A 20,754-nucleotide genomic window follows, 5' to 3' on the forward strand; every position below is an offset into this window, starting at 1 on the left:
AAATTTCATATTTCAGTAATAAATTCAGACCAGAAAGAAAGAGACCCAAAGCTTTCCACATATGTGTATTTGGTTCAGAAATTTTCCCATTAGGATCAGGACATTTGATGGAGCCGAAGGTTTGCAAAATTTGTAGCGTGAACCTTCTATGTAACAACAAGCAACTCACTATTCCTAATATGCGAAATATGATACAATAAATCTAAGCGACTCGAATTATTCGAACGAGCACGCGCATGGCGTTAGTTTGTCGATTTTTAATACCGACCCGCTTACCTTGGGTAAAAGTGACAGGGCAAGGTAGTCATCGCTTATGATGTTTTCCAAAATGGAGCAACATATCCTCATTCCAACAAGTAAACGTCATAGGAGCACAATTCCTTCATTATAGCAAATATGTCTAGCCTTTTCATGCCTACTAACCGTAAGGCCACAACAGCACGTTTACTTATATCCTGCCAAAGCCAACTGTCTCTATGAATAACGCCGCGTGTTGAAGACGATAACTTCCGTACATGCCCACAACCGGGTACCGGCCAAGAAGCGGGCGGAACGTAAGTAAATAAGAAGAAATGAAGAAATACAAGGCAATATAAGAGTACTCACATTGCGTAGCACTGCTGCCCGGGCGCGCGTGCGCGTGCTCATTTTTCATCTTCTTTTTTTTGCGCCATTGACGCATGAATGAAATGGGCAAATTTATAGCATTTAATTACGCTTCACGAAAGTTCCCGTAGATTTTAAAATGTGCGTTGAATCTGCCCAATGTGTTTTTTTCGCTTTCACACAAAATCGGGATATTCTTCCCCAAGCAATTTCATCTCTGATATCGGCAGAGCTATAGCACCATGACTAATTTGTAGTGGTTAAAGGATTTCGGCATATTTCCTCCGCAAATCTGTAGTCTGAAAGTAATTGCGTGCATATGCAACGCTGATCCATCAAATTTTAAATGCTTGGAACGCCACAATCGCTCGCCAGACGTTTTGTAGTCTATATTATAGACTTTAGCCAAACACCACGGTTGCTGCAATAATGGCTTGCACATTTTGTCGCTCCAAGTTTTGTTTTATCAGCCACTGAAATACTCAGGCTTAGGTACATCCTCGTCAGCGCGAGTCACAGTAGTTACTGATGCGTTAAATTGGGCCTGTTTGGTTATTTCTATTTCTGTGGCGGCCTACCGGTCGTACATTTCTACTCACGTCTTGCTCAATGCTTTTGCGACGCCGTTGCTGTGCAAATTGCGATGCCTAAGCCACCGTGAGAAAACGTGAGATGCCCTCATATGCATGGTTGCGAATGTTGAAATTTGATCTGCAAGTTAGTCCGAACGCCTGCATGACGGGAGTTGTCAGCGGAAGCAAAATCGATTCCCTCTGTAAACTCCATGCAAGTATTGGCCGACTCGTGATTCTTGCAGTCGTTTCGTAATAATTTCAATGAAAAGAAATTGTCTAAATGCAGTAATGATCTACTAAGGGCAGAAGAGCTCTGTAGGCCTGCCAGCAGTAAACTTCTTAGACATCTCAGAGCTCGCACTGTGACCGGAGACGACACGTGCCCGCTTAAATTCTTATGAAACACGAGCACGGTTTGGTGACAATGCCCTGAGCCGAGTTGCGGTTCATCCTTAGCATGCTTCACTGCATAGTGGTTCTACGACAATCGGTCCGTCGCAACATACTATTAGTGATTTGTCGCATTGTCAAAAAAAATTATGGTGAAGCTTACTAAAAGGCATCCGTCGTTATGGAACGTATATATAAGACCCTTAAATTCGTAACACTCCAGAATTAAACATTCTGGAGTTTTACGTGGCAAAACTGGCATAGTGGGCATAGTGCCAGCGTGTTCCTTAAGGGTAAGTAAATGATGATGATGATAATTATTACAGATTAATTCGCACCACATGGTGTTCATGCATAAGTGCACGAGGGTTTCCACTTTCAGGCCCCACCGAAATACTGGCCGCCACTCCGGGATCAAACCGCAACCTGGAGCTCAGCAGCGCTAAGCCATAGCCAATCAGCTACCACGCCGAATGCGTTTCTTTATTCTTACTTATATTGACGATGTTTAGCGGACATCAACTACGGCCATACCACGTGTTCAAATGACAGCTCCATAGAACAGCTATTGATTCACAAGGCACTCGAAACATGTTCGCGCTCTGCACCCATTTTGACAGCGGATCATAAAACAATCCTTCGCCACAATACGGCGACATTCGCTTACAGAGATTTGAGCGCCCATGAACGTAACGCACGTTATGTCGAAATGGTATTTACGCAGCGAACAACAGGCTCCGCTTGATATGCGGAAAAAGAATGTGGTTGCGGAAGCGGTAGGACACAAACTGGGACGTCCACGTGCCGAGCTCTTCGTACTGTCTCACTCAGTGTCGAAGCAAATGAAACGACAAAGGGCAAATCGCTATCCCGTTGCTGATCGCTATTCGTGCGAACATTGAGCTCGTAGACGCGTGCACGCATTTGGTATATACTGTTTACGGTCACGGCGTTAATGGTATCTCCGCAACGGCCCGCAGGAATACGGAAACAATTCACACAGCGCATTGAATAGCGGCGCTTTGAGACGAGGTGATAGGGTTGACAGACGTGCCTTCGGTGTCAAGTTCGCGAAGCGATACTGTTCATTTGCACAGTGCGAGCACCAAGCGGTGAAGCATGTGTGGTTTACCTTCTGTGCAACACATGCCTCTCTTTGTTTCTGTTAGATGCTTGCATTGTTTCATTTCCGCTGGCACCATGGAGTGGCGAAAAAGGGGCTTCGGTGTGCGTGACATTGTCCATTCTGGCTTTCACATGAAGCCGGAAGTCACTGATAACGGAGGGCACATTAAACATACTCGCAGAAAAAAATACATATAAAGAAAGTGAAAACACATCTTTCAGCTAAGTGTGCAGACAAGCGCAAAAACACATTTGAAGATAAATGAGGAGCTTGAGAATACTTAATTATCAAAAAATACCGTTGTGGATGGGTGCCGAAGGCAAAAGGCCAAGCGCTCTGAAGACATCATATGAGGATTAATTAATACTGCTATTATACGAGACAAAGCGAAATAATTTAAATTATGGGATTTAACATCTCGAAAATCATATCTGGTAATGCTGGACGCCGTAGAGTGGACGGCTCAGGATTACCCCCCTATGGATCTTTAATGTGCATTGTAGGCACGGAAAACGAGTGTTCTTGCATGCCTGCGCCCCTTGATTGCGGCTGACGTGAGCCTGAAATCTAACCTGCGACATAATGTTCCACAGAACATCGGAGCCAATGAGCCACCACGGAGGTTACAAACAGTTGCGTATAAGATATCCGATATGCTTCTCTGCTTCTCAAAGATCGCCGTGAAAGAAAAAAAAATTGCTGCAGATGGGAGAAGTCTTTCCGGAAAAGCAGATTGAACACTGCAGCAGCACTTTACTTTCACCGCAAAATCAACTACTGCTGACGCACTGCTTTTGCAAATGGCGAGCACTATCCCACAAAATGTGGGCAAAAGCTCGACGTTAGTTATCATTGTTTTGCTCTTGCACCAGTTGCTCTCTTTCTGCCCACCAGCTTACTCGCAGCGTGCTCAGCGCGACGAGCTTGGCGGAGATGCTGCTTTAACGTCCCAGGTCATATGATGTGTTCTGCACTTTTTTCTCGTCAACCTCTCTAATGAATTACACGACTGCATCTGCGCCGTTGCTCGAACACCTTAGCAGCCTTCTATTCTTATCCGCTGACGACACGTTCTACCATGTAGCGTGTCTCCTCTGAGGCCCACAAGTGCGTACCTTGCTAGAACTTCTCCTTCTCCTATAGGCAACGTGAAGCTTTTTTTTTACTAATCCCTGCTGGAAATTGGTCTAAATCAAAAGATCAAAAGAACATACCATAAAAATGTGTTTTCGCGCATTCTTCTTTTATTTTCGGCTATCCTCCGTATAGATCCTTTCTGTCCCCGATCCGCTTTCCTATGCAGAGTAGCACGTAGGAGCCTAAAAACACGCTGACAGAATTCTCTGCATTTCATTAGGGAGCTTTCTCTCTCTGTCTCTTTCTATCTATTTCTAATTGCAGAACCTAATTTTCAAGGCACGAGCGCAAATATACAGGGATTCAAGTTAATGTGTGCACAATATCAGCGCCCTGCCTTTGTTTTTCTGTCTGCACCTATAACTATCAAATTGCAAACACTTGCTATGCTTCACGTGAACCTTACAGGGCAATTTGTCGAGTTCAAGTAATATTTTCGGATCATTGTATTTAACGCAGCGCCTTTTTGAAGAATGCATTTCAGTGGGAGACGCCCGCTACGCCCTAAGCGCGTCCTGCAGGACCTAAATAAGGTTTTCCCAGTCCAGTCCAGTCTGACCATCATTTACACTATAACTTGTGCAAGGCTCCCACCCACTACCCGATTTCACTGTCTTCAGCGATTTAGTGGAAACCTTGAGCAAGTTCTGAAGTCAATACGCAAGGAACGGACCCTGGACTTGACATAGACGGTGAGATTCTCGGCAATAACGGAAGGGGGCAGCAGACAGGCTGCATGTTTGCAACGTATGCAAAATAGCTTGGCTTCGGCAAGTCAACGTCGTCGGCAAGTTTAAACTTGAAGTGCTGCTTTTTGTCATGATATAAACCACGCCGCGAACACAACTCATGGCCTAAATGAGCGCTCTTTGCACGTGATAACATACAACTGTCTACAGTATATTTACAGCAGAGTAGACGACTGTACCTTTGTCCGCAGTGGTAGCGCAGTGGATATGACGTATACGTTGTGCTCCTGAGCTCGAGGTCACGGGTTCAATCTTGGCCATGGGATTGAAATTGGTCGGTTACTTAGATTTATGTCAACGATATGCATCCCCACGTGGTCAAAATTAATCTCGATACCCCACTACTGCGTGCCTCATAATCACAGTGTGCATTTGGCACGTAAAAAACCCAGAATTACATTCTTATACTGAGATTGCCATTTTATCAGCCTACGAGGATGACTCTGTCGAGAGGACAATGGAAAAAATTCACCGACGATTACGATACTCCCTAATGCGAAATTTGACCGCAGCTGTATGCGTGCTTTCATTTTGCGGTGTTTTGGCTGCGCGGAAAATCTGTCTCGAGCGACACGTTGCAAACGGAACGATGTGTGGCTCGACGGCCTCGCTAATCGTGAGATCGCAAGGAAGCGCGTGGGGTACGCACGGACGCGATTCGGTCCCCTTCGAAGGCGCACAAGTGAGGCACGACTACGGATAAATTTTGACCACCGAGGGAGTTTTAACGTGGCTCCAGTGCACGGGCCACGGGCGTCTTTGGATTTCGCCTCCGTCGAAATGCGGCGGCCGCGGCCGATACTTGATCCCGCGACCTCGCGCTTACCAGCCCAACACCATGGCCACTACGCCACCGCGGCGGGTGAAAAGTTCCTGTTGTGGCACGTCAGAGCATGTGAAGGAATACCAAAGTGCGATGCAAGCGAATGAAACATTACTTTTATGTGTATGTGTTTGTGTGTGTGCTGCGTGTGCGTCACGTGAAACCGAATTTTATGCCGAGGTATTAAATGGAGATGTGAATAAACTTACTGGAGTCTTGCCCAAAGAATAAAAACATGAAGAAATTAAAGCAAACTAGGCGTACACGACAAAAAATAAATAGTAATTGACATTCATGCATGCGCACTCAAGATGCACGCTTGGCAGAACTTCATTCTTTATATAATTCAAACTGATGCAGCACTTTCAAGGCTGAAGAAAAGAAAACGAAGAAAGGCAGTGTTGATCCCTGAAATTCAAGAAGCGCCAGTTCTGCGGCTACTAATATTCGAGAGCCCGTCTCGGGGTGATTAGCACTACATATGCGCGATGGATGAGCGGGTAAAATAATCTGCCCCAGAACAAGGAACAATTACACAGACATCTCGAACCGAAATCGATGGTCGCTACAATAAACGGTAAAGAAATGACTGCAGGGGCTCGAGCTATAGCAGCATCAAAAAAAAAGTGTCATCGCGCGGAAATATGTGGAAAGCGCTTCCCGGTCCCCGGGGATGGCCATGACGTCAATGCAACGTCACGTTGCGCCGCCTATCAACCTTGAACTTGAAAGTGGGACGCCCGGCTCTCCGGGCCGAATTCGAGAGGGAAAAGCTAGAGAGCCGGAGAGCGTGCAAGCTAGAGAGCCGGAGAGCGTGCAAGCTAGTTCGCGATGAGAGCATCGCACGTGTGGAGAACGGGGGCCGTAGGGAGACGTTTCCCTGGTAACTAAGCCGGCGGGTTTGTGGTCCTCTTGTGGAAGACGTTATTCGAACGTTCAAGCTGCTGTTCAAAAGAAAGGAAGCACCGATGTGCGATTACGTTTTTGTTTCGTTCTTTCTTTCTTTGCAGTCATATTCACGGAAAAGGTATTTGCATTGGTTGCCGCGAGATAAACACTTTGTGCGTTTGCTGACGTGCCGATAAGGGTGCGTGTCTCAAGGATGATATGGGAATATGGAGGATGTTACCTAGGAAGGCTATCGCTGAGTTTAACTGCAATTTTCCTTTCACAGACTCATGGAACTGCTGCGAGGAACTAGGTGGTTGCATGTTTTAATATTGCTGGGATGACAACTTGAAGAAAGGCGTGGCGTAGATTCTGCAAACTATGTAATTTGTCCTTCAATGTACTCATTTGTAGAAACCCGGCGGGCATTTCAATGTGCTAAGACTTCTAAAATTAAAGGGACACCAAAGGAAAACGCTACTTGAATTTAGACTTATTGAGAATTCTTTCGAAATGTTATTTTTGTAATGTTCGGGCTAATCTGTTAGTGATCTTAAGATGAAATGAAGCGGAGAAGTTCCGTTTCCTAAATTTGACTCTGAAACCTTAGCGCCAGTAAGTCGGTGTGACGTCACAAATTTCATATTGGGGCAGTTATGGGTCTGTGGAAGTTTTTCAACCTTGCTAAATTAAGTGTCTGACTTTTTGGAATACAATGCAATCCATCATTATATACATTAAAAAAGTTAACTAGGCCTTTGCAGACGCTGGCAAAATTTGTGACGTCATGGTAGGCTGATACCGCAACTTCAAGGCCGCGTTTCCACCCATCTTTCATTTTTCCGTCTTTTCCAGGTTATCAACACTCCTGTTATGGCAGCAGCTGTTTTTCGGTATTCTAGAACGCTGATTTACTAGTACATCTAAAATAATTTTTCTCTTTATTTTTATGTTTATAGCGTCAACGAAGAGAGAATTGTATAAACGAGAAAAGAAAAACAACAACAAAAGCTAAAAGCGATCCTGCAGCAGCGTAACGAACTAAGTATTTCGCATGAATATGAGAAAATAAGCTCGTTCCCTTATTTCGTTTTTTCATACGGAACTTCAGCGCACGCGGCTGGGAATATAATAGCGCAAACGCGTGCACTAGACCGCGGAGAAACTCGTGAGAAGTGAAGAAATGAGGTGCAAAGCTATTATTCTCTAACCGTGTGCATCGGGAAAGAAAAGAGAAAGGAAAGGAAGCGAGAGGCCAATAAAGTTTCTTCTTTTCTTGCTTGCCTGCCGATGGCATTTATTTCTTTTTTTCTTTTTCTGGAAAATGAAAAGTTGAAATGAGATTTATTCATGGTATAGCGGCGACAGCTATTCCTTTCAGTTAAATGCTGGGGAGAATACGAAAGCTTGGAATTCGAAACCATAATAATCAACAAGAAACTAGCTTAAGATTCACTTGATCCAGCTGACTTGGTAGCAACACATGCGTTGATGCGATCCGTTATGGCCCGATCAACAGAACACGATATAAGTACATCCTTACGCCCGTAATTCCCTATACACCCATGCTCGAACACCTTTTCACCAACATAACAACAGACGAAAAAAGATAAGCAAGATAAAAGAGCTAATAAGAGAGATCCCGCGCTATTCCACTACTGTTAAAGTCGATTACTAGCGAAGCAGTTTAGCACACGACATGGAGGTGACACAGAATTAAGATCAAATGTATGAGCAAATTTTATTTCTCTTTAGCGGTGATGGCGGTCACACCGAAGAAAGATGCACCCACAGACACTTTTATTTTTATCGGCGGTCTTGTTCGAGGCATACATTCACGTGGAAGACTACCGCCATCTCGGGGAGCCGGGTGAAACTAGACACTCGCGATGTGACCGCCACCCAGCGGAAAGTAGACACGTGCGACCGGATCAACACGCCGGGAGAGCGGAAGGAAACTAGGCACGCAAGCGCTTGGAACGACGACGAAGAGAAGGCAGTGTGCACGTACACGTGGCCGACGCGGGTCGTACAGCGGCAAGTCTTTGAGAAACCCTTATTATCTGCTTGATAGTCTACTTATCTTGAAAATTGTGCCCATTGATAACTAATCTACAGAAAATGCATGAGGGTTTACAGCGAAATACAGGCATTACGTGCCGCTTTAAACCGACCGGTACGAGACGCACTCACAGAAAAAGGAAATACTGGGACTATTGGCGCGACATGTGATCGTCGCAGCTGGTCACAAAATGACTTCCGCAATTTTGGAAGACGTCATAGATTTGCGACCGCCTTCTATTGCGGCGTGGACGCTGTTATGTTGGTGCGTGCGCATCACTAGTCTTTCATTTCCTAATTCCTTTCACCTTTTTTCTACCTTCTTCCTCCCTCCCCAGTGCAGCGTAGCAGATCAGAAGCGAGATCCCTGCGTTAATCTCCCTGCGTTTTTTTTTCTGTCTCTGTCACACACGCACACACGACTAAGCTTTTATTACAGCGAAGCTGTTAAGGGCTAGGTTCCCCAGGATCGTGTCCGGGTGTAAAAAAACTATCATCATCAGCACTGGCTCGAGCGTCGTCGTCTTTTATTGCGCACGGCCCCTCCTCCCTCCCGGCAAGCTTAGCCCCCGCTATCTCTGTTCTCTTGCGCCAGTCGACCTTCTCTTATGCCGCGTTCCCCCCTGAATAGAGTTGGGCCCGGCTGCGAGGCTAGCGCGGCAAGCTTGCTGGAAGCTGCGCCCGACTAGAGTTGAGCCCTTCTGGGAGGCTGTTTGCATCCCTCCGCCTCGGCGCCACCTCATGGAGTCGTATGAAAACACCGGGTTGGCGGCGTTTTCAAACTTAGGATTGTAAAAAAAGCGTGCATTAATACCGTGGTTTTCGCCGTATCTTACGTTTACTTGTTCACTACGTGGCGTAGGTCACCCTGGCAACCACGTGAGCTCGTTAACGCTTGTGTGCGCGCCGCGATTGGCGTAGTCGTCTTTAATAAATCGCTTTGACGGTACGGCGATAGTGACTTTGTACATTCCCCCTGCAACGCCGGCGAAATACATCGAAACGTTCATGATGGACATGTTCGTTTGGGTGACGCCAAACGACGATACTCCCATTCTCATCGTGGGGGCAATATTCACTACCGCAGACACACCATTGTCACAGCGTCGCTGGCTAGCATCCTCACAGTAGTGGAATGGCTCCGAACTTTTTGACAAGAAGCGTATACAACTTCCTCAGACCCGCACTATAGAGCGAAAGAACATGCCCGTTTTTCAAGTTGGGTATTAACGACTGGCAAGTTACGAACGCGAAAAATCTATCTTTTGTTAAAACGCTCTGGCTGCATGTTCGAGGCAATGTCTCCGCTCGCGTGAAGAAGTAACCCCTCTCTACACGTTTCTTGCCGCGTTAAAACCGCTGTTCATTGACTATCCCCTTAAGGCACTTTGCGAACAATTGTACACGCCAAGAGAATGCATCGAAAGTGAGGACACTGATTAAAATAATGTTATTTTGAAGCATGTAGCATACATACTGAGACACCTCAGATTGGACCTGTGCTCCAATTTTCAATTAAATGCGTGAAGTCTCTTAGTAAAACGAGTTGAAAGGAACCACATACAGCTGTTTGCACTAGGTGTCAGTGTCCGCCGTCACCTAGTGGCTTCCCTGATGTCGTTAATTTTCACGTTGTTTTACACCAGGTCATGTTTTTCACGTTGCTGGATTGGCGTTTTCCAAGTTGGCTAGGCATGAAAGAGCTGATGTTCTCATATCTAACATCCTTGTATAGAGTTCTTGCATGGAGTCCAAATTTCGTAAACTTGACAAAACTCACTGAAGAACTGAAAATTGTAATTTGTCTTGAAGCTGTGTGCTTCGTATGATGGAGAAGATGCGAGAAATGTGGTGAAACTATATTTTCTGCGGCAAGAATAATTGGCGCCTGAATGGGGTATGGACACACAGATCAAGGTTAAAACATGAAATACTCAGGTTTCACGTGCAAAAATTATATATCATCTGAATATGGGGCTCGCCGTAATGGAGGGTTCCGGAATACTTTCCTCCATCTGTGGTTCTTTGACGTGGGCTCCAGCATACGGTACGCAATCATTTTACGCGTTGAGCCCCCAGAAGGATGCAGCCGCCGTGGCCTGTATCGAACCCGTGTGCTCGAGCTCAGCAATGTAGCGCCATATGCACTGGACTACTACGGCGGGTAATCACGGCGGATAAGAGATCAAAGCGTGTGATCGTATGGTTACCCTCCGTGGTGGCTTAGCGGCTACAAATTTGCACTTCTAAGCACGGCATTGCGGGATCGAATCCCGGCCGCGGCGGCCGCATTTCGTTGGCGGTAAAATCCAAAAGCGCCCGCGTACCGTGCGTTGGGTGCGCGTTAAAGAATCCCAACTGGTCTAAATACATCCGGAGTCCCCAACTACGCCGTGCCTCATAATCAGATCGTGGTTCTGGCCCGTCAAACGCCGACTACCAATTATGGAAAACTTGCACAGTGAACGATAAAAGAAAGTAAGAAAGAAAACATTTCTTGGCATACTTAAGGAAAATCTGTACTACTGTCCGCAAATCTTGGAGTACACGTGCAATCGCAAGAGTGTAAGGCAAATCAGGCCATGTTCCACTAGTCAACGGACGTTGATGGTCAATTTACGTCTCTCTATCTCATCTCCCCCGTGTAAAAGCCATCGCAGCTAAAAAGAACTTTTAAAAGGATTTTTATTTGCGTAGTTATTTTGCACGTGTTCTGCTCTCGGTATTTTTGCGCAATTTGGGCGCCTATGAACGTATGGCTGGCACTCGCACTTGCGACAGTGAACTATGCTACCGCAACCGGTGCAAGTTTCGATAACGTTCTTTCCCGCTTGGTGATTCGCATTTCGTGCTGAGTTCTTTATGATGCAAGGATACCCACTCGCCCATATGCCAGTTCTCCTGCGGCAAAGCTAAATGGGAAAATTCGCGGCCGAAGCTGGGGAACCGCAATACCTTTTTTCCAGTGCAAGAAAGGTAAATGTCACAGCGGCAGTGCGAAATAGGAAATTCGAGAAAGAAATGCCTACACCGAGGCGAAACAGGTGAGAATAAGACAAAAAAGAACTTTCCGACCACCTTTGCTTGGCTTTCGTAATTTTCGTCCGCATTTTTTTCCGACTTGAGGGAAATGAAACATGGCAGAAAGTTTGGCAAATAAAAATGGGGAAGTTTAGAAGGATGAGCGCAAAAAAGAAGCACGGACCGACCTGGACTCCATCACTGAATGAATAAAAAAAAAAAATAGGAAAAGCGGTCCCGGGAAATGAGCACATGGCGCGAAAAAAAAAAAAGGACGTTGCGATGTAAAGGGTCGAGCGCGCAAATCATTCTTCGAATCCATCTTTATTTTAATTTTACGATGAAGTTCGTAGGTTTAGACGTTTCCTATAGGACCTGCTTACAACTTTCGCGTGGGATATTTTACCCGAAGCTTGATTTTTGACTTAAGAAAAATTTTAAATATTGCTTTCGAATTATGCAACAAAATCGAACGCAACATTTTTTATTTTCTTCATAGGGTAAGAAACATGTTTTTGTTCACGTCTTTCTACTTTGTTCACGTAGCATACATTATTGCCTATTTATTTGGGGCACAACAACCAAAACAAATAAAGATAGTATTCACAGGCTGCAAAAAAAGAATCTTGCGTATAATCGAAAATGTTCCGCGCCGAACGCCTTCTGCTCCACTTTTCCATAAGCACAGAATCTTAACATTCGAAAATATATTTTATAAAAAGCTAGCGACAGTCATCTACGATCAAATTAAATCGAACACAGATATGTTTAAAGATACTTACTCCCGGAAGACACACACGTACAGTCGTAGGAAAACCACCTATTACAGTGAAAGGATTCGGACTAACTACGGCAAGCAAAAACTAACACACCTTATTCCTTGGTTTTCGAACACTAACAGGATGGCCATGAGCATAATGGATGAAAGCCGGTAAGGAAGCAATTAAAAAAAAATAGATACACGCCTATCTACTCACGCTTCAAACATGACATTTTCTTTTCTCTTCTGCGTACGACTTGCGTATCTTCTATACTTTTTTCAGAAATGTACTGTTCCCTAAAATTCAGCCGTGAAAATTTCTTTTCGATAAGCTCTTGATAACCAGATATGTTCTAGATCCCTTGTTAAAACCACGGCTTAGTTTTTTTTTCTTTCCTCTTTTTTTCTTTGGTTTTTTTTCACTGCATTTGTATATTAGAGCACCAGGCTGAGTGTTTTGCAATATTTTTGTTATTTTGTTCACTGCATTTATGTATTACGTAGAGTGAGACGCCGACTGTTGTGCAATATTGTGGTCTGGACGGGGATTGGCGCATTGTCAGGTATTCAGTTGCCTTTTCGCCACCCCTTCCCGCTGTACCACTGGATAAGATATGTATGCTTGAATTGATGAAAAATAAACTTCAAACTACTATAACACACGCCTATATCTTTAAAGCTTATCTCAAGGAAGCTGGGACACTCGTATATGTGGCGATGGGTTCGGGTAATGGCAGCGCTTCGATTTTATGGAAAAAAAGTTATATCGATAAGCATTTCGAAGATAGGTGCTGACATTTTCTATTATAGAGAAATCGATAGGATAAATTTGGCCGTCGTTTGTCTTCTACCTTACCGACGTTATTTATTTATTTATTCATTTATTTATTACGGAGTTTATTCACCACTATCGGCAACCGCAGTCACGTAGAGCATACCTATAGTCACCTGCAAGTTGGAGCTACAGCGCCCGAGTCTTCAGCCTTCGTCTTTGTCAGAAGCAAAGCGGCAGTACCTGTGCTTGGGCTATCTGCGTACGTACAACCTATCTTTTTGTTTTGTAAGATCTGTAGCGAAAACTTGTGCAGCTTTTTTAAATGATATCGTTTCACAAACTTTCTGATACATCAGTGTGTTCACCTTGAAGGTACATTAGAAACAAGACTATGGTTCCAACTCTTCCTTAATTGCTGGAAGCATCCTTGAAAGTCTTCATCTGCTAAGTGCTTCAACAGCGATGTCCTTTCCTTTTGAATTCTCGTCACATCCATGAAATACCAACCGTGGAGCCTCAGTTTGCTTTTGGGGACCACAAAAAGAAATGTAGCAGGGGCCCAAAGCCAGTGAGTACAGTGGAACTTTTAGCACACTGATGGAATCGCTTGCCAAGAAATCACGGACTATCAATGCAAAGTGTGCAGGAGCAATATCGTGTTGGGCAATACCGTGCCCCTCTTTAGACAAACTTAATCACATGCGGAGGAAACAATGTTTGAGAGACTTAGAACATCCAAGTAGAAGGCTGCATTGGCCATTTGACCCTCAGATACAAATGCGTGGTGCACAATCCGTTGCCAGTCAAAAAACACCATCAACATGACGAATTTTTACTTTGCTCTGCCACATTTTTTTTACTCCTTGCTCTGCAACTCCAGCTCGATGAGGTATTCGTAACTCTAGGCTTTGTCGCCGGTAACGACCCTTTGAAAAAATTATTCGATGTCGTCGGAAGATTACCTTTCAATGCAACATTCTTTTTCTCGCAAATTTCGCTTAGGCCGGAGCAGTATTGGCACTATCTTTGCGCTAGCCTTTTTTCATTTCCGAATATCCTGTAGAATTTTGGTGAACAGATGACTTTCCCAAAGAAAGTGCTTCTGATATAATTCTAACGCTCAATCGGTGGTGATTGAGCCCAAAACAACGCAACCCATTGATGTCTTCATCGTCGCATGAGAGAGAAGGGCGTCCTAACCTTGCATTGTTCTTGGGTGTCTTCACATTCTTCTCAAAAACGGTGGATCAACTTTAACACAGTTTCTTCTTATAGGGCATCGCTTTCCCTCGACAGTTTGCAAAAGTTGATGAATTTCTGCATCATTCTTGCTGAATTTCACGAGAAATTTGCTAATGTTTTTTTGGTTCCGTCTGTTTGTCGTTCTTCACATCGATAAATACTAAAAATGGGTTGCACAAAAAGTACACGCATAACATTGTGCCTTGTCATACAGTAGTCTCTATCATGCTAAAGGTCAGCCGGGTCCTCTCGAGTGGAGGGAGCCTGTGAGTGGCGCCACTATACCATCTCCCATGTTTTTGCTGACTCACTGCATGACATTTTGGGGCAGGCCTCACATAGGAGCTGTTTCGAATTGAAGAGGATGCAACAGAAGTGTCGCCATATTGAATGCCATAGAGGAAACCTGGTACCTGCACTGCGCAATGCAGCGGACTAAATTCGTTAGGATAAAAAAAATGAAGGAATTCTTTGGAATGGGCTTGCCAAGCTCGTGTTACGCGAGAACGGAGTTCGACGAGCAAATTCGACCCGTCGCTGTTTGATGCATGCCACTTTTCTGAAAGCGGACGCATTCGCGTTGCTTGGCGAAGTAGTAATGCGATGCTTTTACTTCCACCGCCATCTGCCTGCCAGAGGTTGATAATGGAAAGAAAAAAAGCAACATAATAAATAGGCTCCAGTTACGAGCTTCACTTTTCCGATTACAAAAGAGTTGATTGACCTCACTTTACCGACTTTCTCGTTTTGCGAAGCGGTCAGAAATTGGCACACGCAGATGCGCGCACCCAGAATTTTCAAACGTGCTACGGCCTCAAATTCTCGTGCAATATGGACTGAAAATTCGAATAGCCCGTGCCCTGAAGCGTGTACTGCTTTATCGGTTTTCTTTGGTAATATTGAACATAGATTTCACATGCAATCACTGTTAGCCTGTGCTCGAATTCGAAGGATGCTTCTGAACTTCACCAGCAAAGAGGCGCCTTGAAGCAGGGTGTCGGGTTCAGTGGACTAGCGCTTCTGCCTGAACACTACGTTATTTAGGTACAGATTGGTTGTTTTGTGCGCTAAAGTGAAGTGAAGTGACGTTATATTTCTCTTTCTTGCAAGAAATGAAGAAAGAGTTAAGGGACGAAAGGCCTCACGGAGACCTCGGCTCCTCTATACATTTTTTACATAATAGGTCAGAAAATAAATTGGCATGGTGAGGAAACCCGACATGCACACGAAATTGTGAGTGCAGGAATTACAGTTGCATTACAAGCTTTACATAGAAGCAGCTAACAAGCGGTAGGCAGCTGAATAAACATGCTATGTTGCAACGAAAAGCACGAGGATCAAACAATTAGGTTTTGCTTATAGTTATGAATTTCAATGTCTTTCAAGAGACACCAATATTCGCTGACACTTTATTAAGAGTAGCAATTACTTCGTAGTCAAATTTTTTGTCGTAGTTAGTACGTGTTATAGGGACGTGTAGCCTTTGTGAGCGAAATTAATATGATAGTCAAGCAGGGACACAAGTACCTTCGTTGAAAAAGGCAGTATTCACTATATCAGAAGTTCGTAATAAGTGGACTTTGCCTCAACACTACCAATAACGAACTTGACATGGAGCAGAACCGACGCTGATTTCAGAAGTGACGCGCATTAATATTACTGGCAGAAGCCAGTGATTGAGGTGTATTTTACTAATGTCGACCCTACTGTGTTAATTACGTTTAACAGGCTGTCGACGTGGTCGTATGTCAATAACTTGGCATACACAAAATGCTTGAGTGAACTATGAAGCTTAATAGATGCGATCAGACATCACTATAGGAGAGTAGTTGGTGGGTGACCGGTTTTGTGGCCTTCTGTGACTTCACTGGACAGCCCCATATGCGGAACAAGCCCGCGAACAAGCTCTTTAATAAAAAAAATGCATTTGGTGCTTTTCTGCGAATTCACGTCACGCTCCTGAACAAGTTATAGAAGAAGCGCTGAACAAGTTCTTGAACCAGCGCGTTATTAGATAGTTTCTGACACATCGCTAGCAGCATCATCTTCTCATGCTCTCCGCCTCCCTGCCTTTCCTCTCTCCTATTTTTTTTTCTCTCTATCCCACAGTCGGCCAGTTTGCATCGAGAGCCTGTGTTCACAAGGCTCAGTTCGCTATCACATTTCGTTTTTGTAGATGTGTACTGAGCAGATGGAAATTCTTTGCAAAAGCAGATTTTTATTCTGAGAGGCTGACAGTCTTTCCACAATGTTTTCATCGTTGCCAATTGCGTCTAGAATTGAGACGCTGGTGATATTTCCCGAGCTCGTGGTTGCTAGGCTCATTTTTGGAGCTAACTAGTTCTTATATTCATTATTCCTGATGTCACGTATGCTAAGTGGCCGGAGTTTACCGTCAAGTTTGATGACAGAGACAGAAGTGCTAGTTTTTACCCTTTATGATGACGTGATGCGCCGAATAGTCATTCAGGATTTCAGTGCAAAACCTGCGCAGAGCAAAAAAAAAAAAAAAAGACACGAGAACAGCTTTACGGAGCTTGAGTCTGCCGAAGAAAGGCAATGAACAATAAAAACGTCGCAGTTTCGCCCAAAAGGCGAAGCACCGATTGCGATAGCAAATTAGTAGAGAGCTAGAGCAAGCAAATATAGTAGTTTATTGGGCCTCTAAAGTTGTAAACATTTGTTTACTAACTAAGTAGACAAGCACGGTGTCACCCGCGCACAGGATAAACATGAACACATCTCCCTCGATGACCGCGGAAACTCGCTGTGAAAACGCCGAAGTGAGAAAGCGCGCCAGCAGCAGCGAGCGAATTGACCTTCGCGCTGTCTCTCGTCTCGCTTCAACGCGAACGTCGAAAGCGCCCACATCGCCGATCGCTTTCAAGGTACTGGCGCCCGCGCGGCCGTGCTGTCAGCAGCAGCCGACGGTGCAGAACCCCCTCCCTCTCACTCGCCTCAGCCTCGTGCCTTCGAGCGTGAAAGAAGACCGCGCGCTTTCGGCCTACCTTCCTCCCTGGCGTGCGCTACATTCAACCGCGATTGCCGGCTCACCCTCCTACGCTATCGCTCGCACACACAGCGTACGACGCGCGGCGACAATTTTATCGCCGTTGGATTTTATACGGAACCTCACGGCGACGGCGATGGCACAAATGCGCTTGGAGTGTCCTATAATTGCTATTGCAATAAAATCAAAAAGTAAAATTCCGAAAAAAACATTCACAATATTTCTCATTATAAAGGAATAGCCAGGCGCATGAAACATCTTCGAATTTAATACAGGAATGGTGCGTTTGAAGGCTTATAAAGTTTACCGTGAGGACACACAATGCCTGATTTGTCGTGTGTATGTTGTCTCCATCTGCGCAAGCGCTGACTTGGAAGGCAGCCGCCATCCTCTTCAGCAGCCTTCCCTGGGCGAGAGCGGGGTGGAATAAGAGGAGGGCTGTTCTTCCCGAGCGCTCCACCGCAACACGCCAACCTTCAGCGCGCTAGCCGCTTCCGGTGGCACGCATCCGCCCGACGGAAATATCTCGCCAGGCCATATCGGCGGCCGGCGTCAACTTTTCTGACGCCGGGAATCTGTGGTGATCACCGCTGGACGAATTTCCTGGCTTGGACGCCCATAGTTTACTCCACGTAATATAGGCTTAGTAGCGTTCGGCGGGGAACGTGCCTCTCAGCTCGGGTGCCCGATAGCATGCATCGTTTCTTCCGGCGTCTTTGTATTGGCTGTTGCACTAACTTCCGGCCACCCTGAAAGCTAGCGAAAGAGCCGAGGAATGCTATACACTTTAAAATAACCAAAAACTATGGCGTGCTCACAGTCGTGATTGTGTTGCCGGCCACTGCATGAGCACAGCTGTGGGTCTGAACACCAGCTCAGTTGAAGTGGACGGGTCTTTCATACACTCCTTGCGAAATGTTTTAGTTGTTGAGAAACTATTCGCAGTAGCCAAAAGTTCACACTTAGTGAATCATTATATGTAGGCTCGACTGCACATCTAACGCGATAGCGTTAAGGGCCCCGTGTCGCAGAAAATCCGGCGTCGGTCTCTGCGTCGGTGTCGGCGACGGCATCGGCGTCTGGCGGAAATAATCATGCCGAACCACATCATTCCCAACCACCCCGACCGAGGGGGCCCTTTGGGTGGCGCAAGGCGTCAGTGAACAAAAATTGAATTTCTCAAAGTAAAATCAGTCAGAAAAATCGTAAAGTACGACTTGACCACAACGTACAGACGTGATAGCGTCGGATTTTCATGTGGATATACGAGACAAAATCCTGATAAGCAGCCAGGAATTTTGAATGCTGTCGCCTTCCACTCTTAAAGGCGAAGCTTAAGCGTACTCCAATTCTGATGGTGCTTCGCTGTACTTTGGCTCTAGGCAACATTGAGGGGAATGTTCAAAACCGAGGCTATTTAAATTATAAAGACCATCTTGTTTTGACTGTGAACGTTATTTGCATAATAATATTGCAGCAAACAAAAATAATACACCTGATTCGCCTTTAGCGTTTCGCGTACGGAGGGAGGCCTATTTCCCACATGGCTGTAGTATGTGTGTAACCAGACAGTGGGAGGCATTATTCCAACCGCATGAATGTGTCGTCGTCTTGCAGAAACTTTGTCGAAATATGCCTGACCAACGCACATGCTGCAATATATGTGAAGCAAAGCTTTAGTAAAGCAGGTAATTAAAAGCTTCACAACAAACGGGTGCGACAACAATTTTCTTTCTTTCTATGCAACTCGTAATGTCATGCAATGTTTATTTTTATCTACTACCAAGATCACAACTTTATGGTCATTCTATTTTTATTTTGTGCACTGCATCATTCACAAGTTACGCCGAAGTACAAACTCTAAACTGCAGGCAGGTGCAATTCAGTTCTTTTCATTTATTTCAACACGAAAATGCACAATGTAATACGTCTACGCAGCGATGTCAAGTGAAGAAGGCGAAGTGTGATGTCACGGACACCTGTAAGGCGACATTATACGTCTAGCTTTTATGTATAGGAGCGTATTTTTTTGTTACGCAGAACAGATGTTTGCGCGTTATACAAGCCCGTACACTGGTGATTAGATTGGGCGCCCATATAACTTTTTCGCATACAACCACAAGTACATCCGCCGAAATACTGAGTGACCAAGCAAGAAGCAAAGCCACACTTTGGGGAGGTAAAGAAATCTTCGTTTAAAAAATGCAAGAATGCTCTCAGTTGCTACAAAAATGACTTCACCGCCCACCTTGCGTGTTAATCCAATGTCGGTGATGCCGTCCGCTTGGTCATTTCGCATCAGTTCCTGATTGAGTAGTTGCGTAATCTTCTAAAGCAATTTTCCTTGGGACAAAAACGCGTCATTCATTTCGAATTCGCTGCTACATGGTTTTGCTGTGAGCATGTGTGCCAGCACTGCAGCATGAAGGCAGCAGAGGGAAGGACCTGGTACGTTTACCACCGCTGCGCTGTACCCCTTGGGAAGACGCCTGCTTCGGGCAGATCATAGAAAGCGAAGCAGTGTTTGCAATTATTTTTTCGCTCTGTCCCATCGAAATGAATTTCAAGTGTTAAAAAATGATATTCTGGTATGACGTGCCAAAATCGCGATCCGATTATGATGAACGCGGTAGGTGGGAGGGGCTCTGGAATAATGTTTAGCACCTGGGATTCTTTATTGCGCAATCAATGCACGGTTCCCCATCGGAATGACGCCGCCCCACTCGGGATCAAACCCTCTCCCTCGAGCTTAGCTCATCAATTCATATCGCAAGTGTACTGCAATTTTGTGATTAACGCAATATATATATATATATATATTAGCATCCACCTATGAGGCAGCGAGGACAATACCTCCGAATTGAGCATTTCCGCAAATAATACTTGAATGATAATATGAAATATTCGCAAGGAGCATTCGCTGCCCTATCTTGTAGGAGCACCTCTCGAATGAAGTGAAAGAAAGGGAAAGAAAGGCAAGGAGGTTAGCCAGTGTAAAAACCGGCTTTCTACCCTGTACTGGGGAAAGGGGTAACGAGAATAAAAGGTGATCGAAGAAACAAAAAAAAATTGAAGTACGAAAATTCACGCAATAACGCGACCCTACGCGCTACAACGTTCAGAGCCGGTCGCACAATTCACAAGCCCTTAAGAACTTCAGCAGAGCCCTTAAGGCCTTGAGTGCCGAAGCCCGTCTAGACCAGTGTCCTAAAGCTTTTTCCTCTGTGAGGGGGCGATTGTCCAATTTTTCAAGCGCCTTGGCGAGCACTTTTCTTGCCACATTGTAGCGGGGACAGTCACAGAGGAGGTGCTTGATTGTCTCCTCGCAGCCATAGTTTGTCGCCCAAGCAGGGCTGTGAGCCATTTCAATGCGGAAGGAATAGGCGTTCGTAAATGCCACGCCAAGCCACAGGCGGCACAGAAGTGTTGCTTCCGCTCGTGGTAACCCTGGTGGAAGACGGAGTTGCAGACGTGGATCCAATCTGTGGAGGCGTGCTTTGCTGAAATCACTGGTGTTCCACAGAGTCTGCGTAAGTTCGCGTGTGAGGGAACGAAGTTTTGTGGCTGCGTTACAAAAGGATACAATACAAA

Source organism: Dermacentor silvarum, chromosome 9 (assembly GCF_013339745.2).
Source record: "Dermacentor silvarum isolate Dsil-2018 chromosome 9, BIME_Dsil_1.4, whole genome shotgun sequence".
NCBI lineage: Eukaryota > Metazoa > Arthropoda > Arachnida > Ixodida > Ixodidae > Dermacentor > Dermacentor silvarum.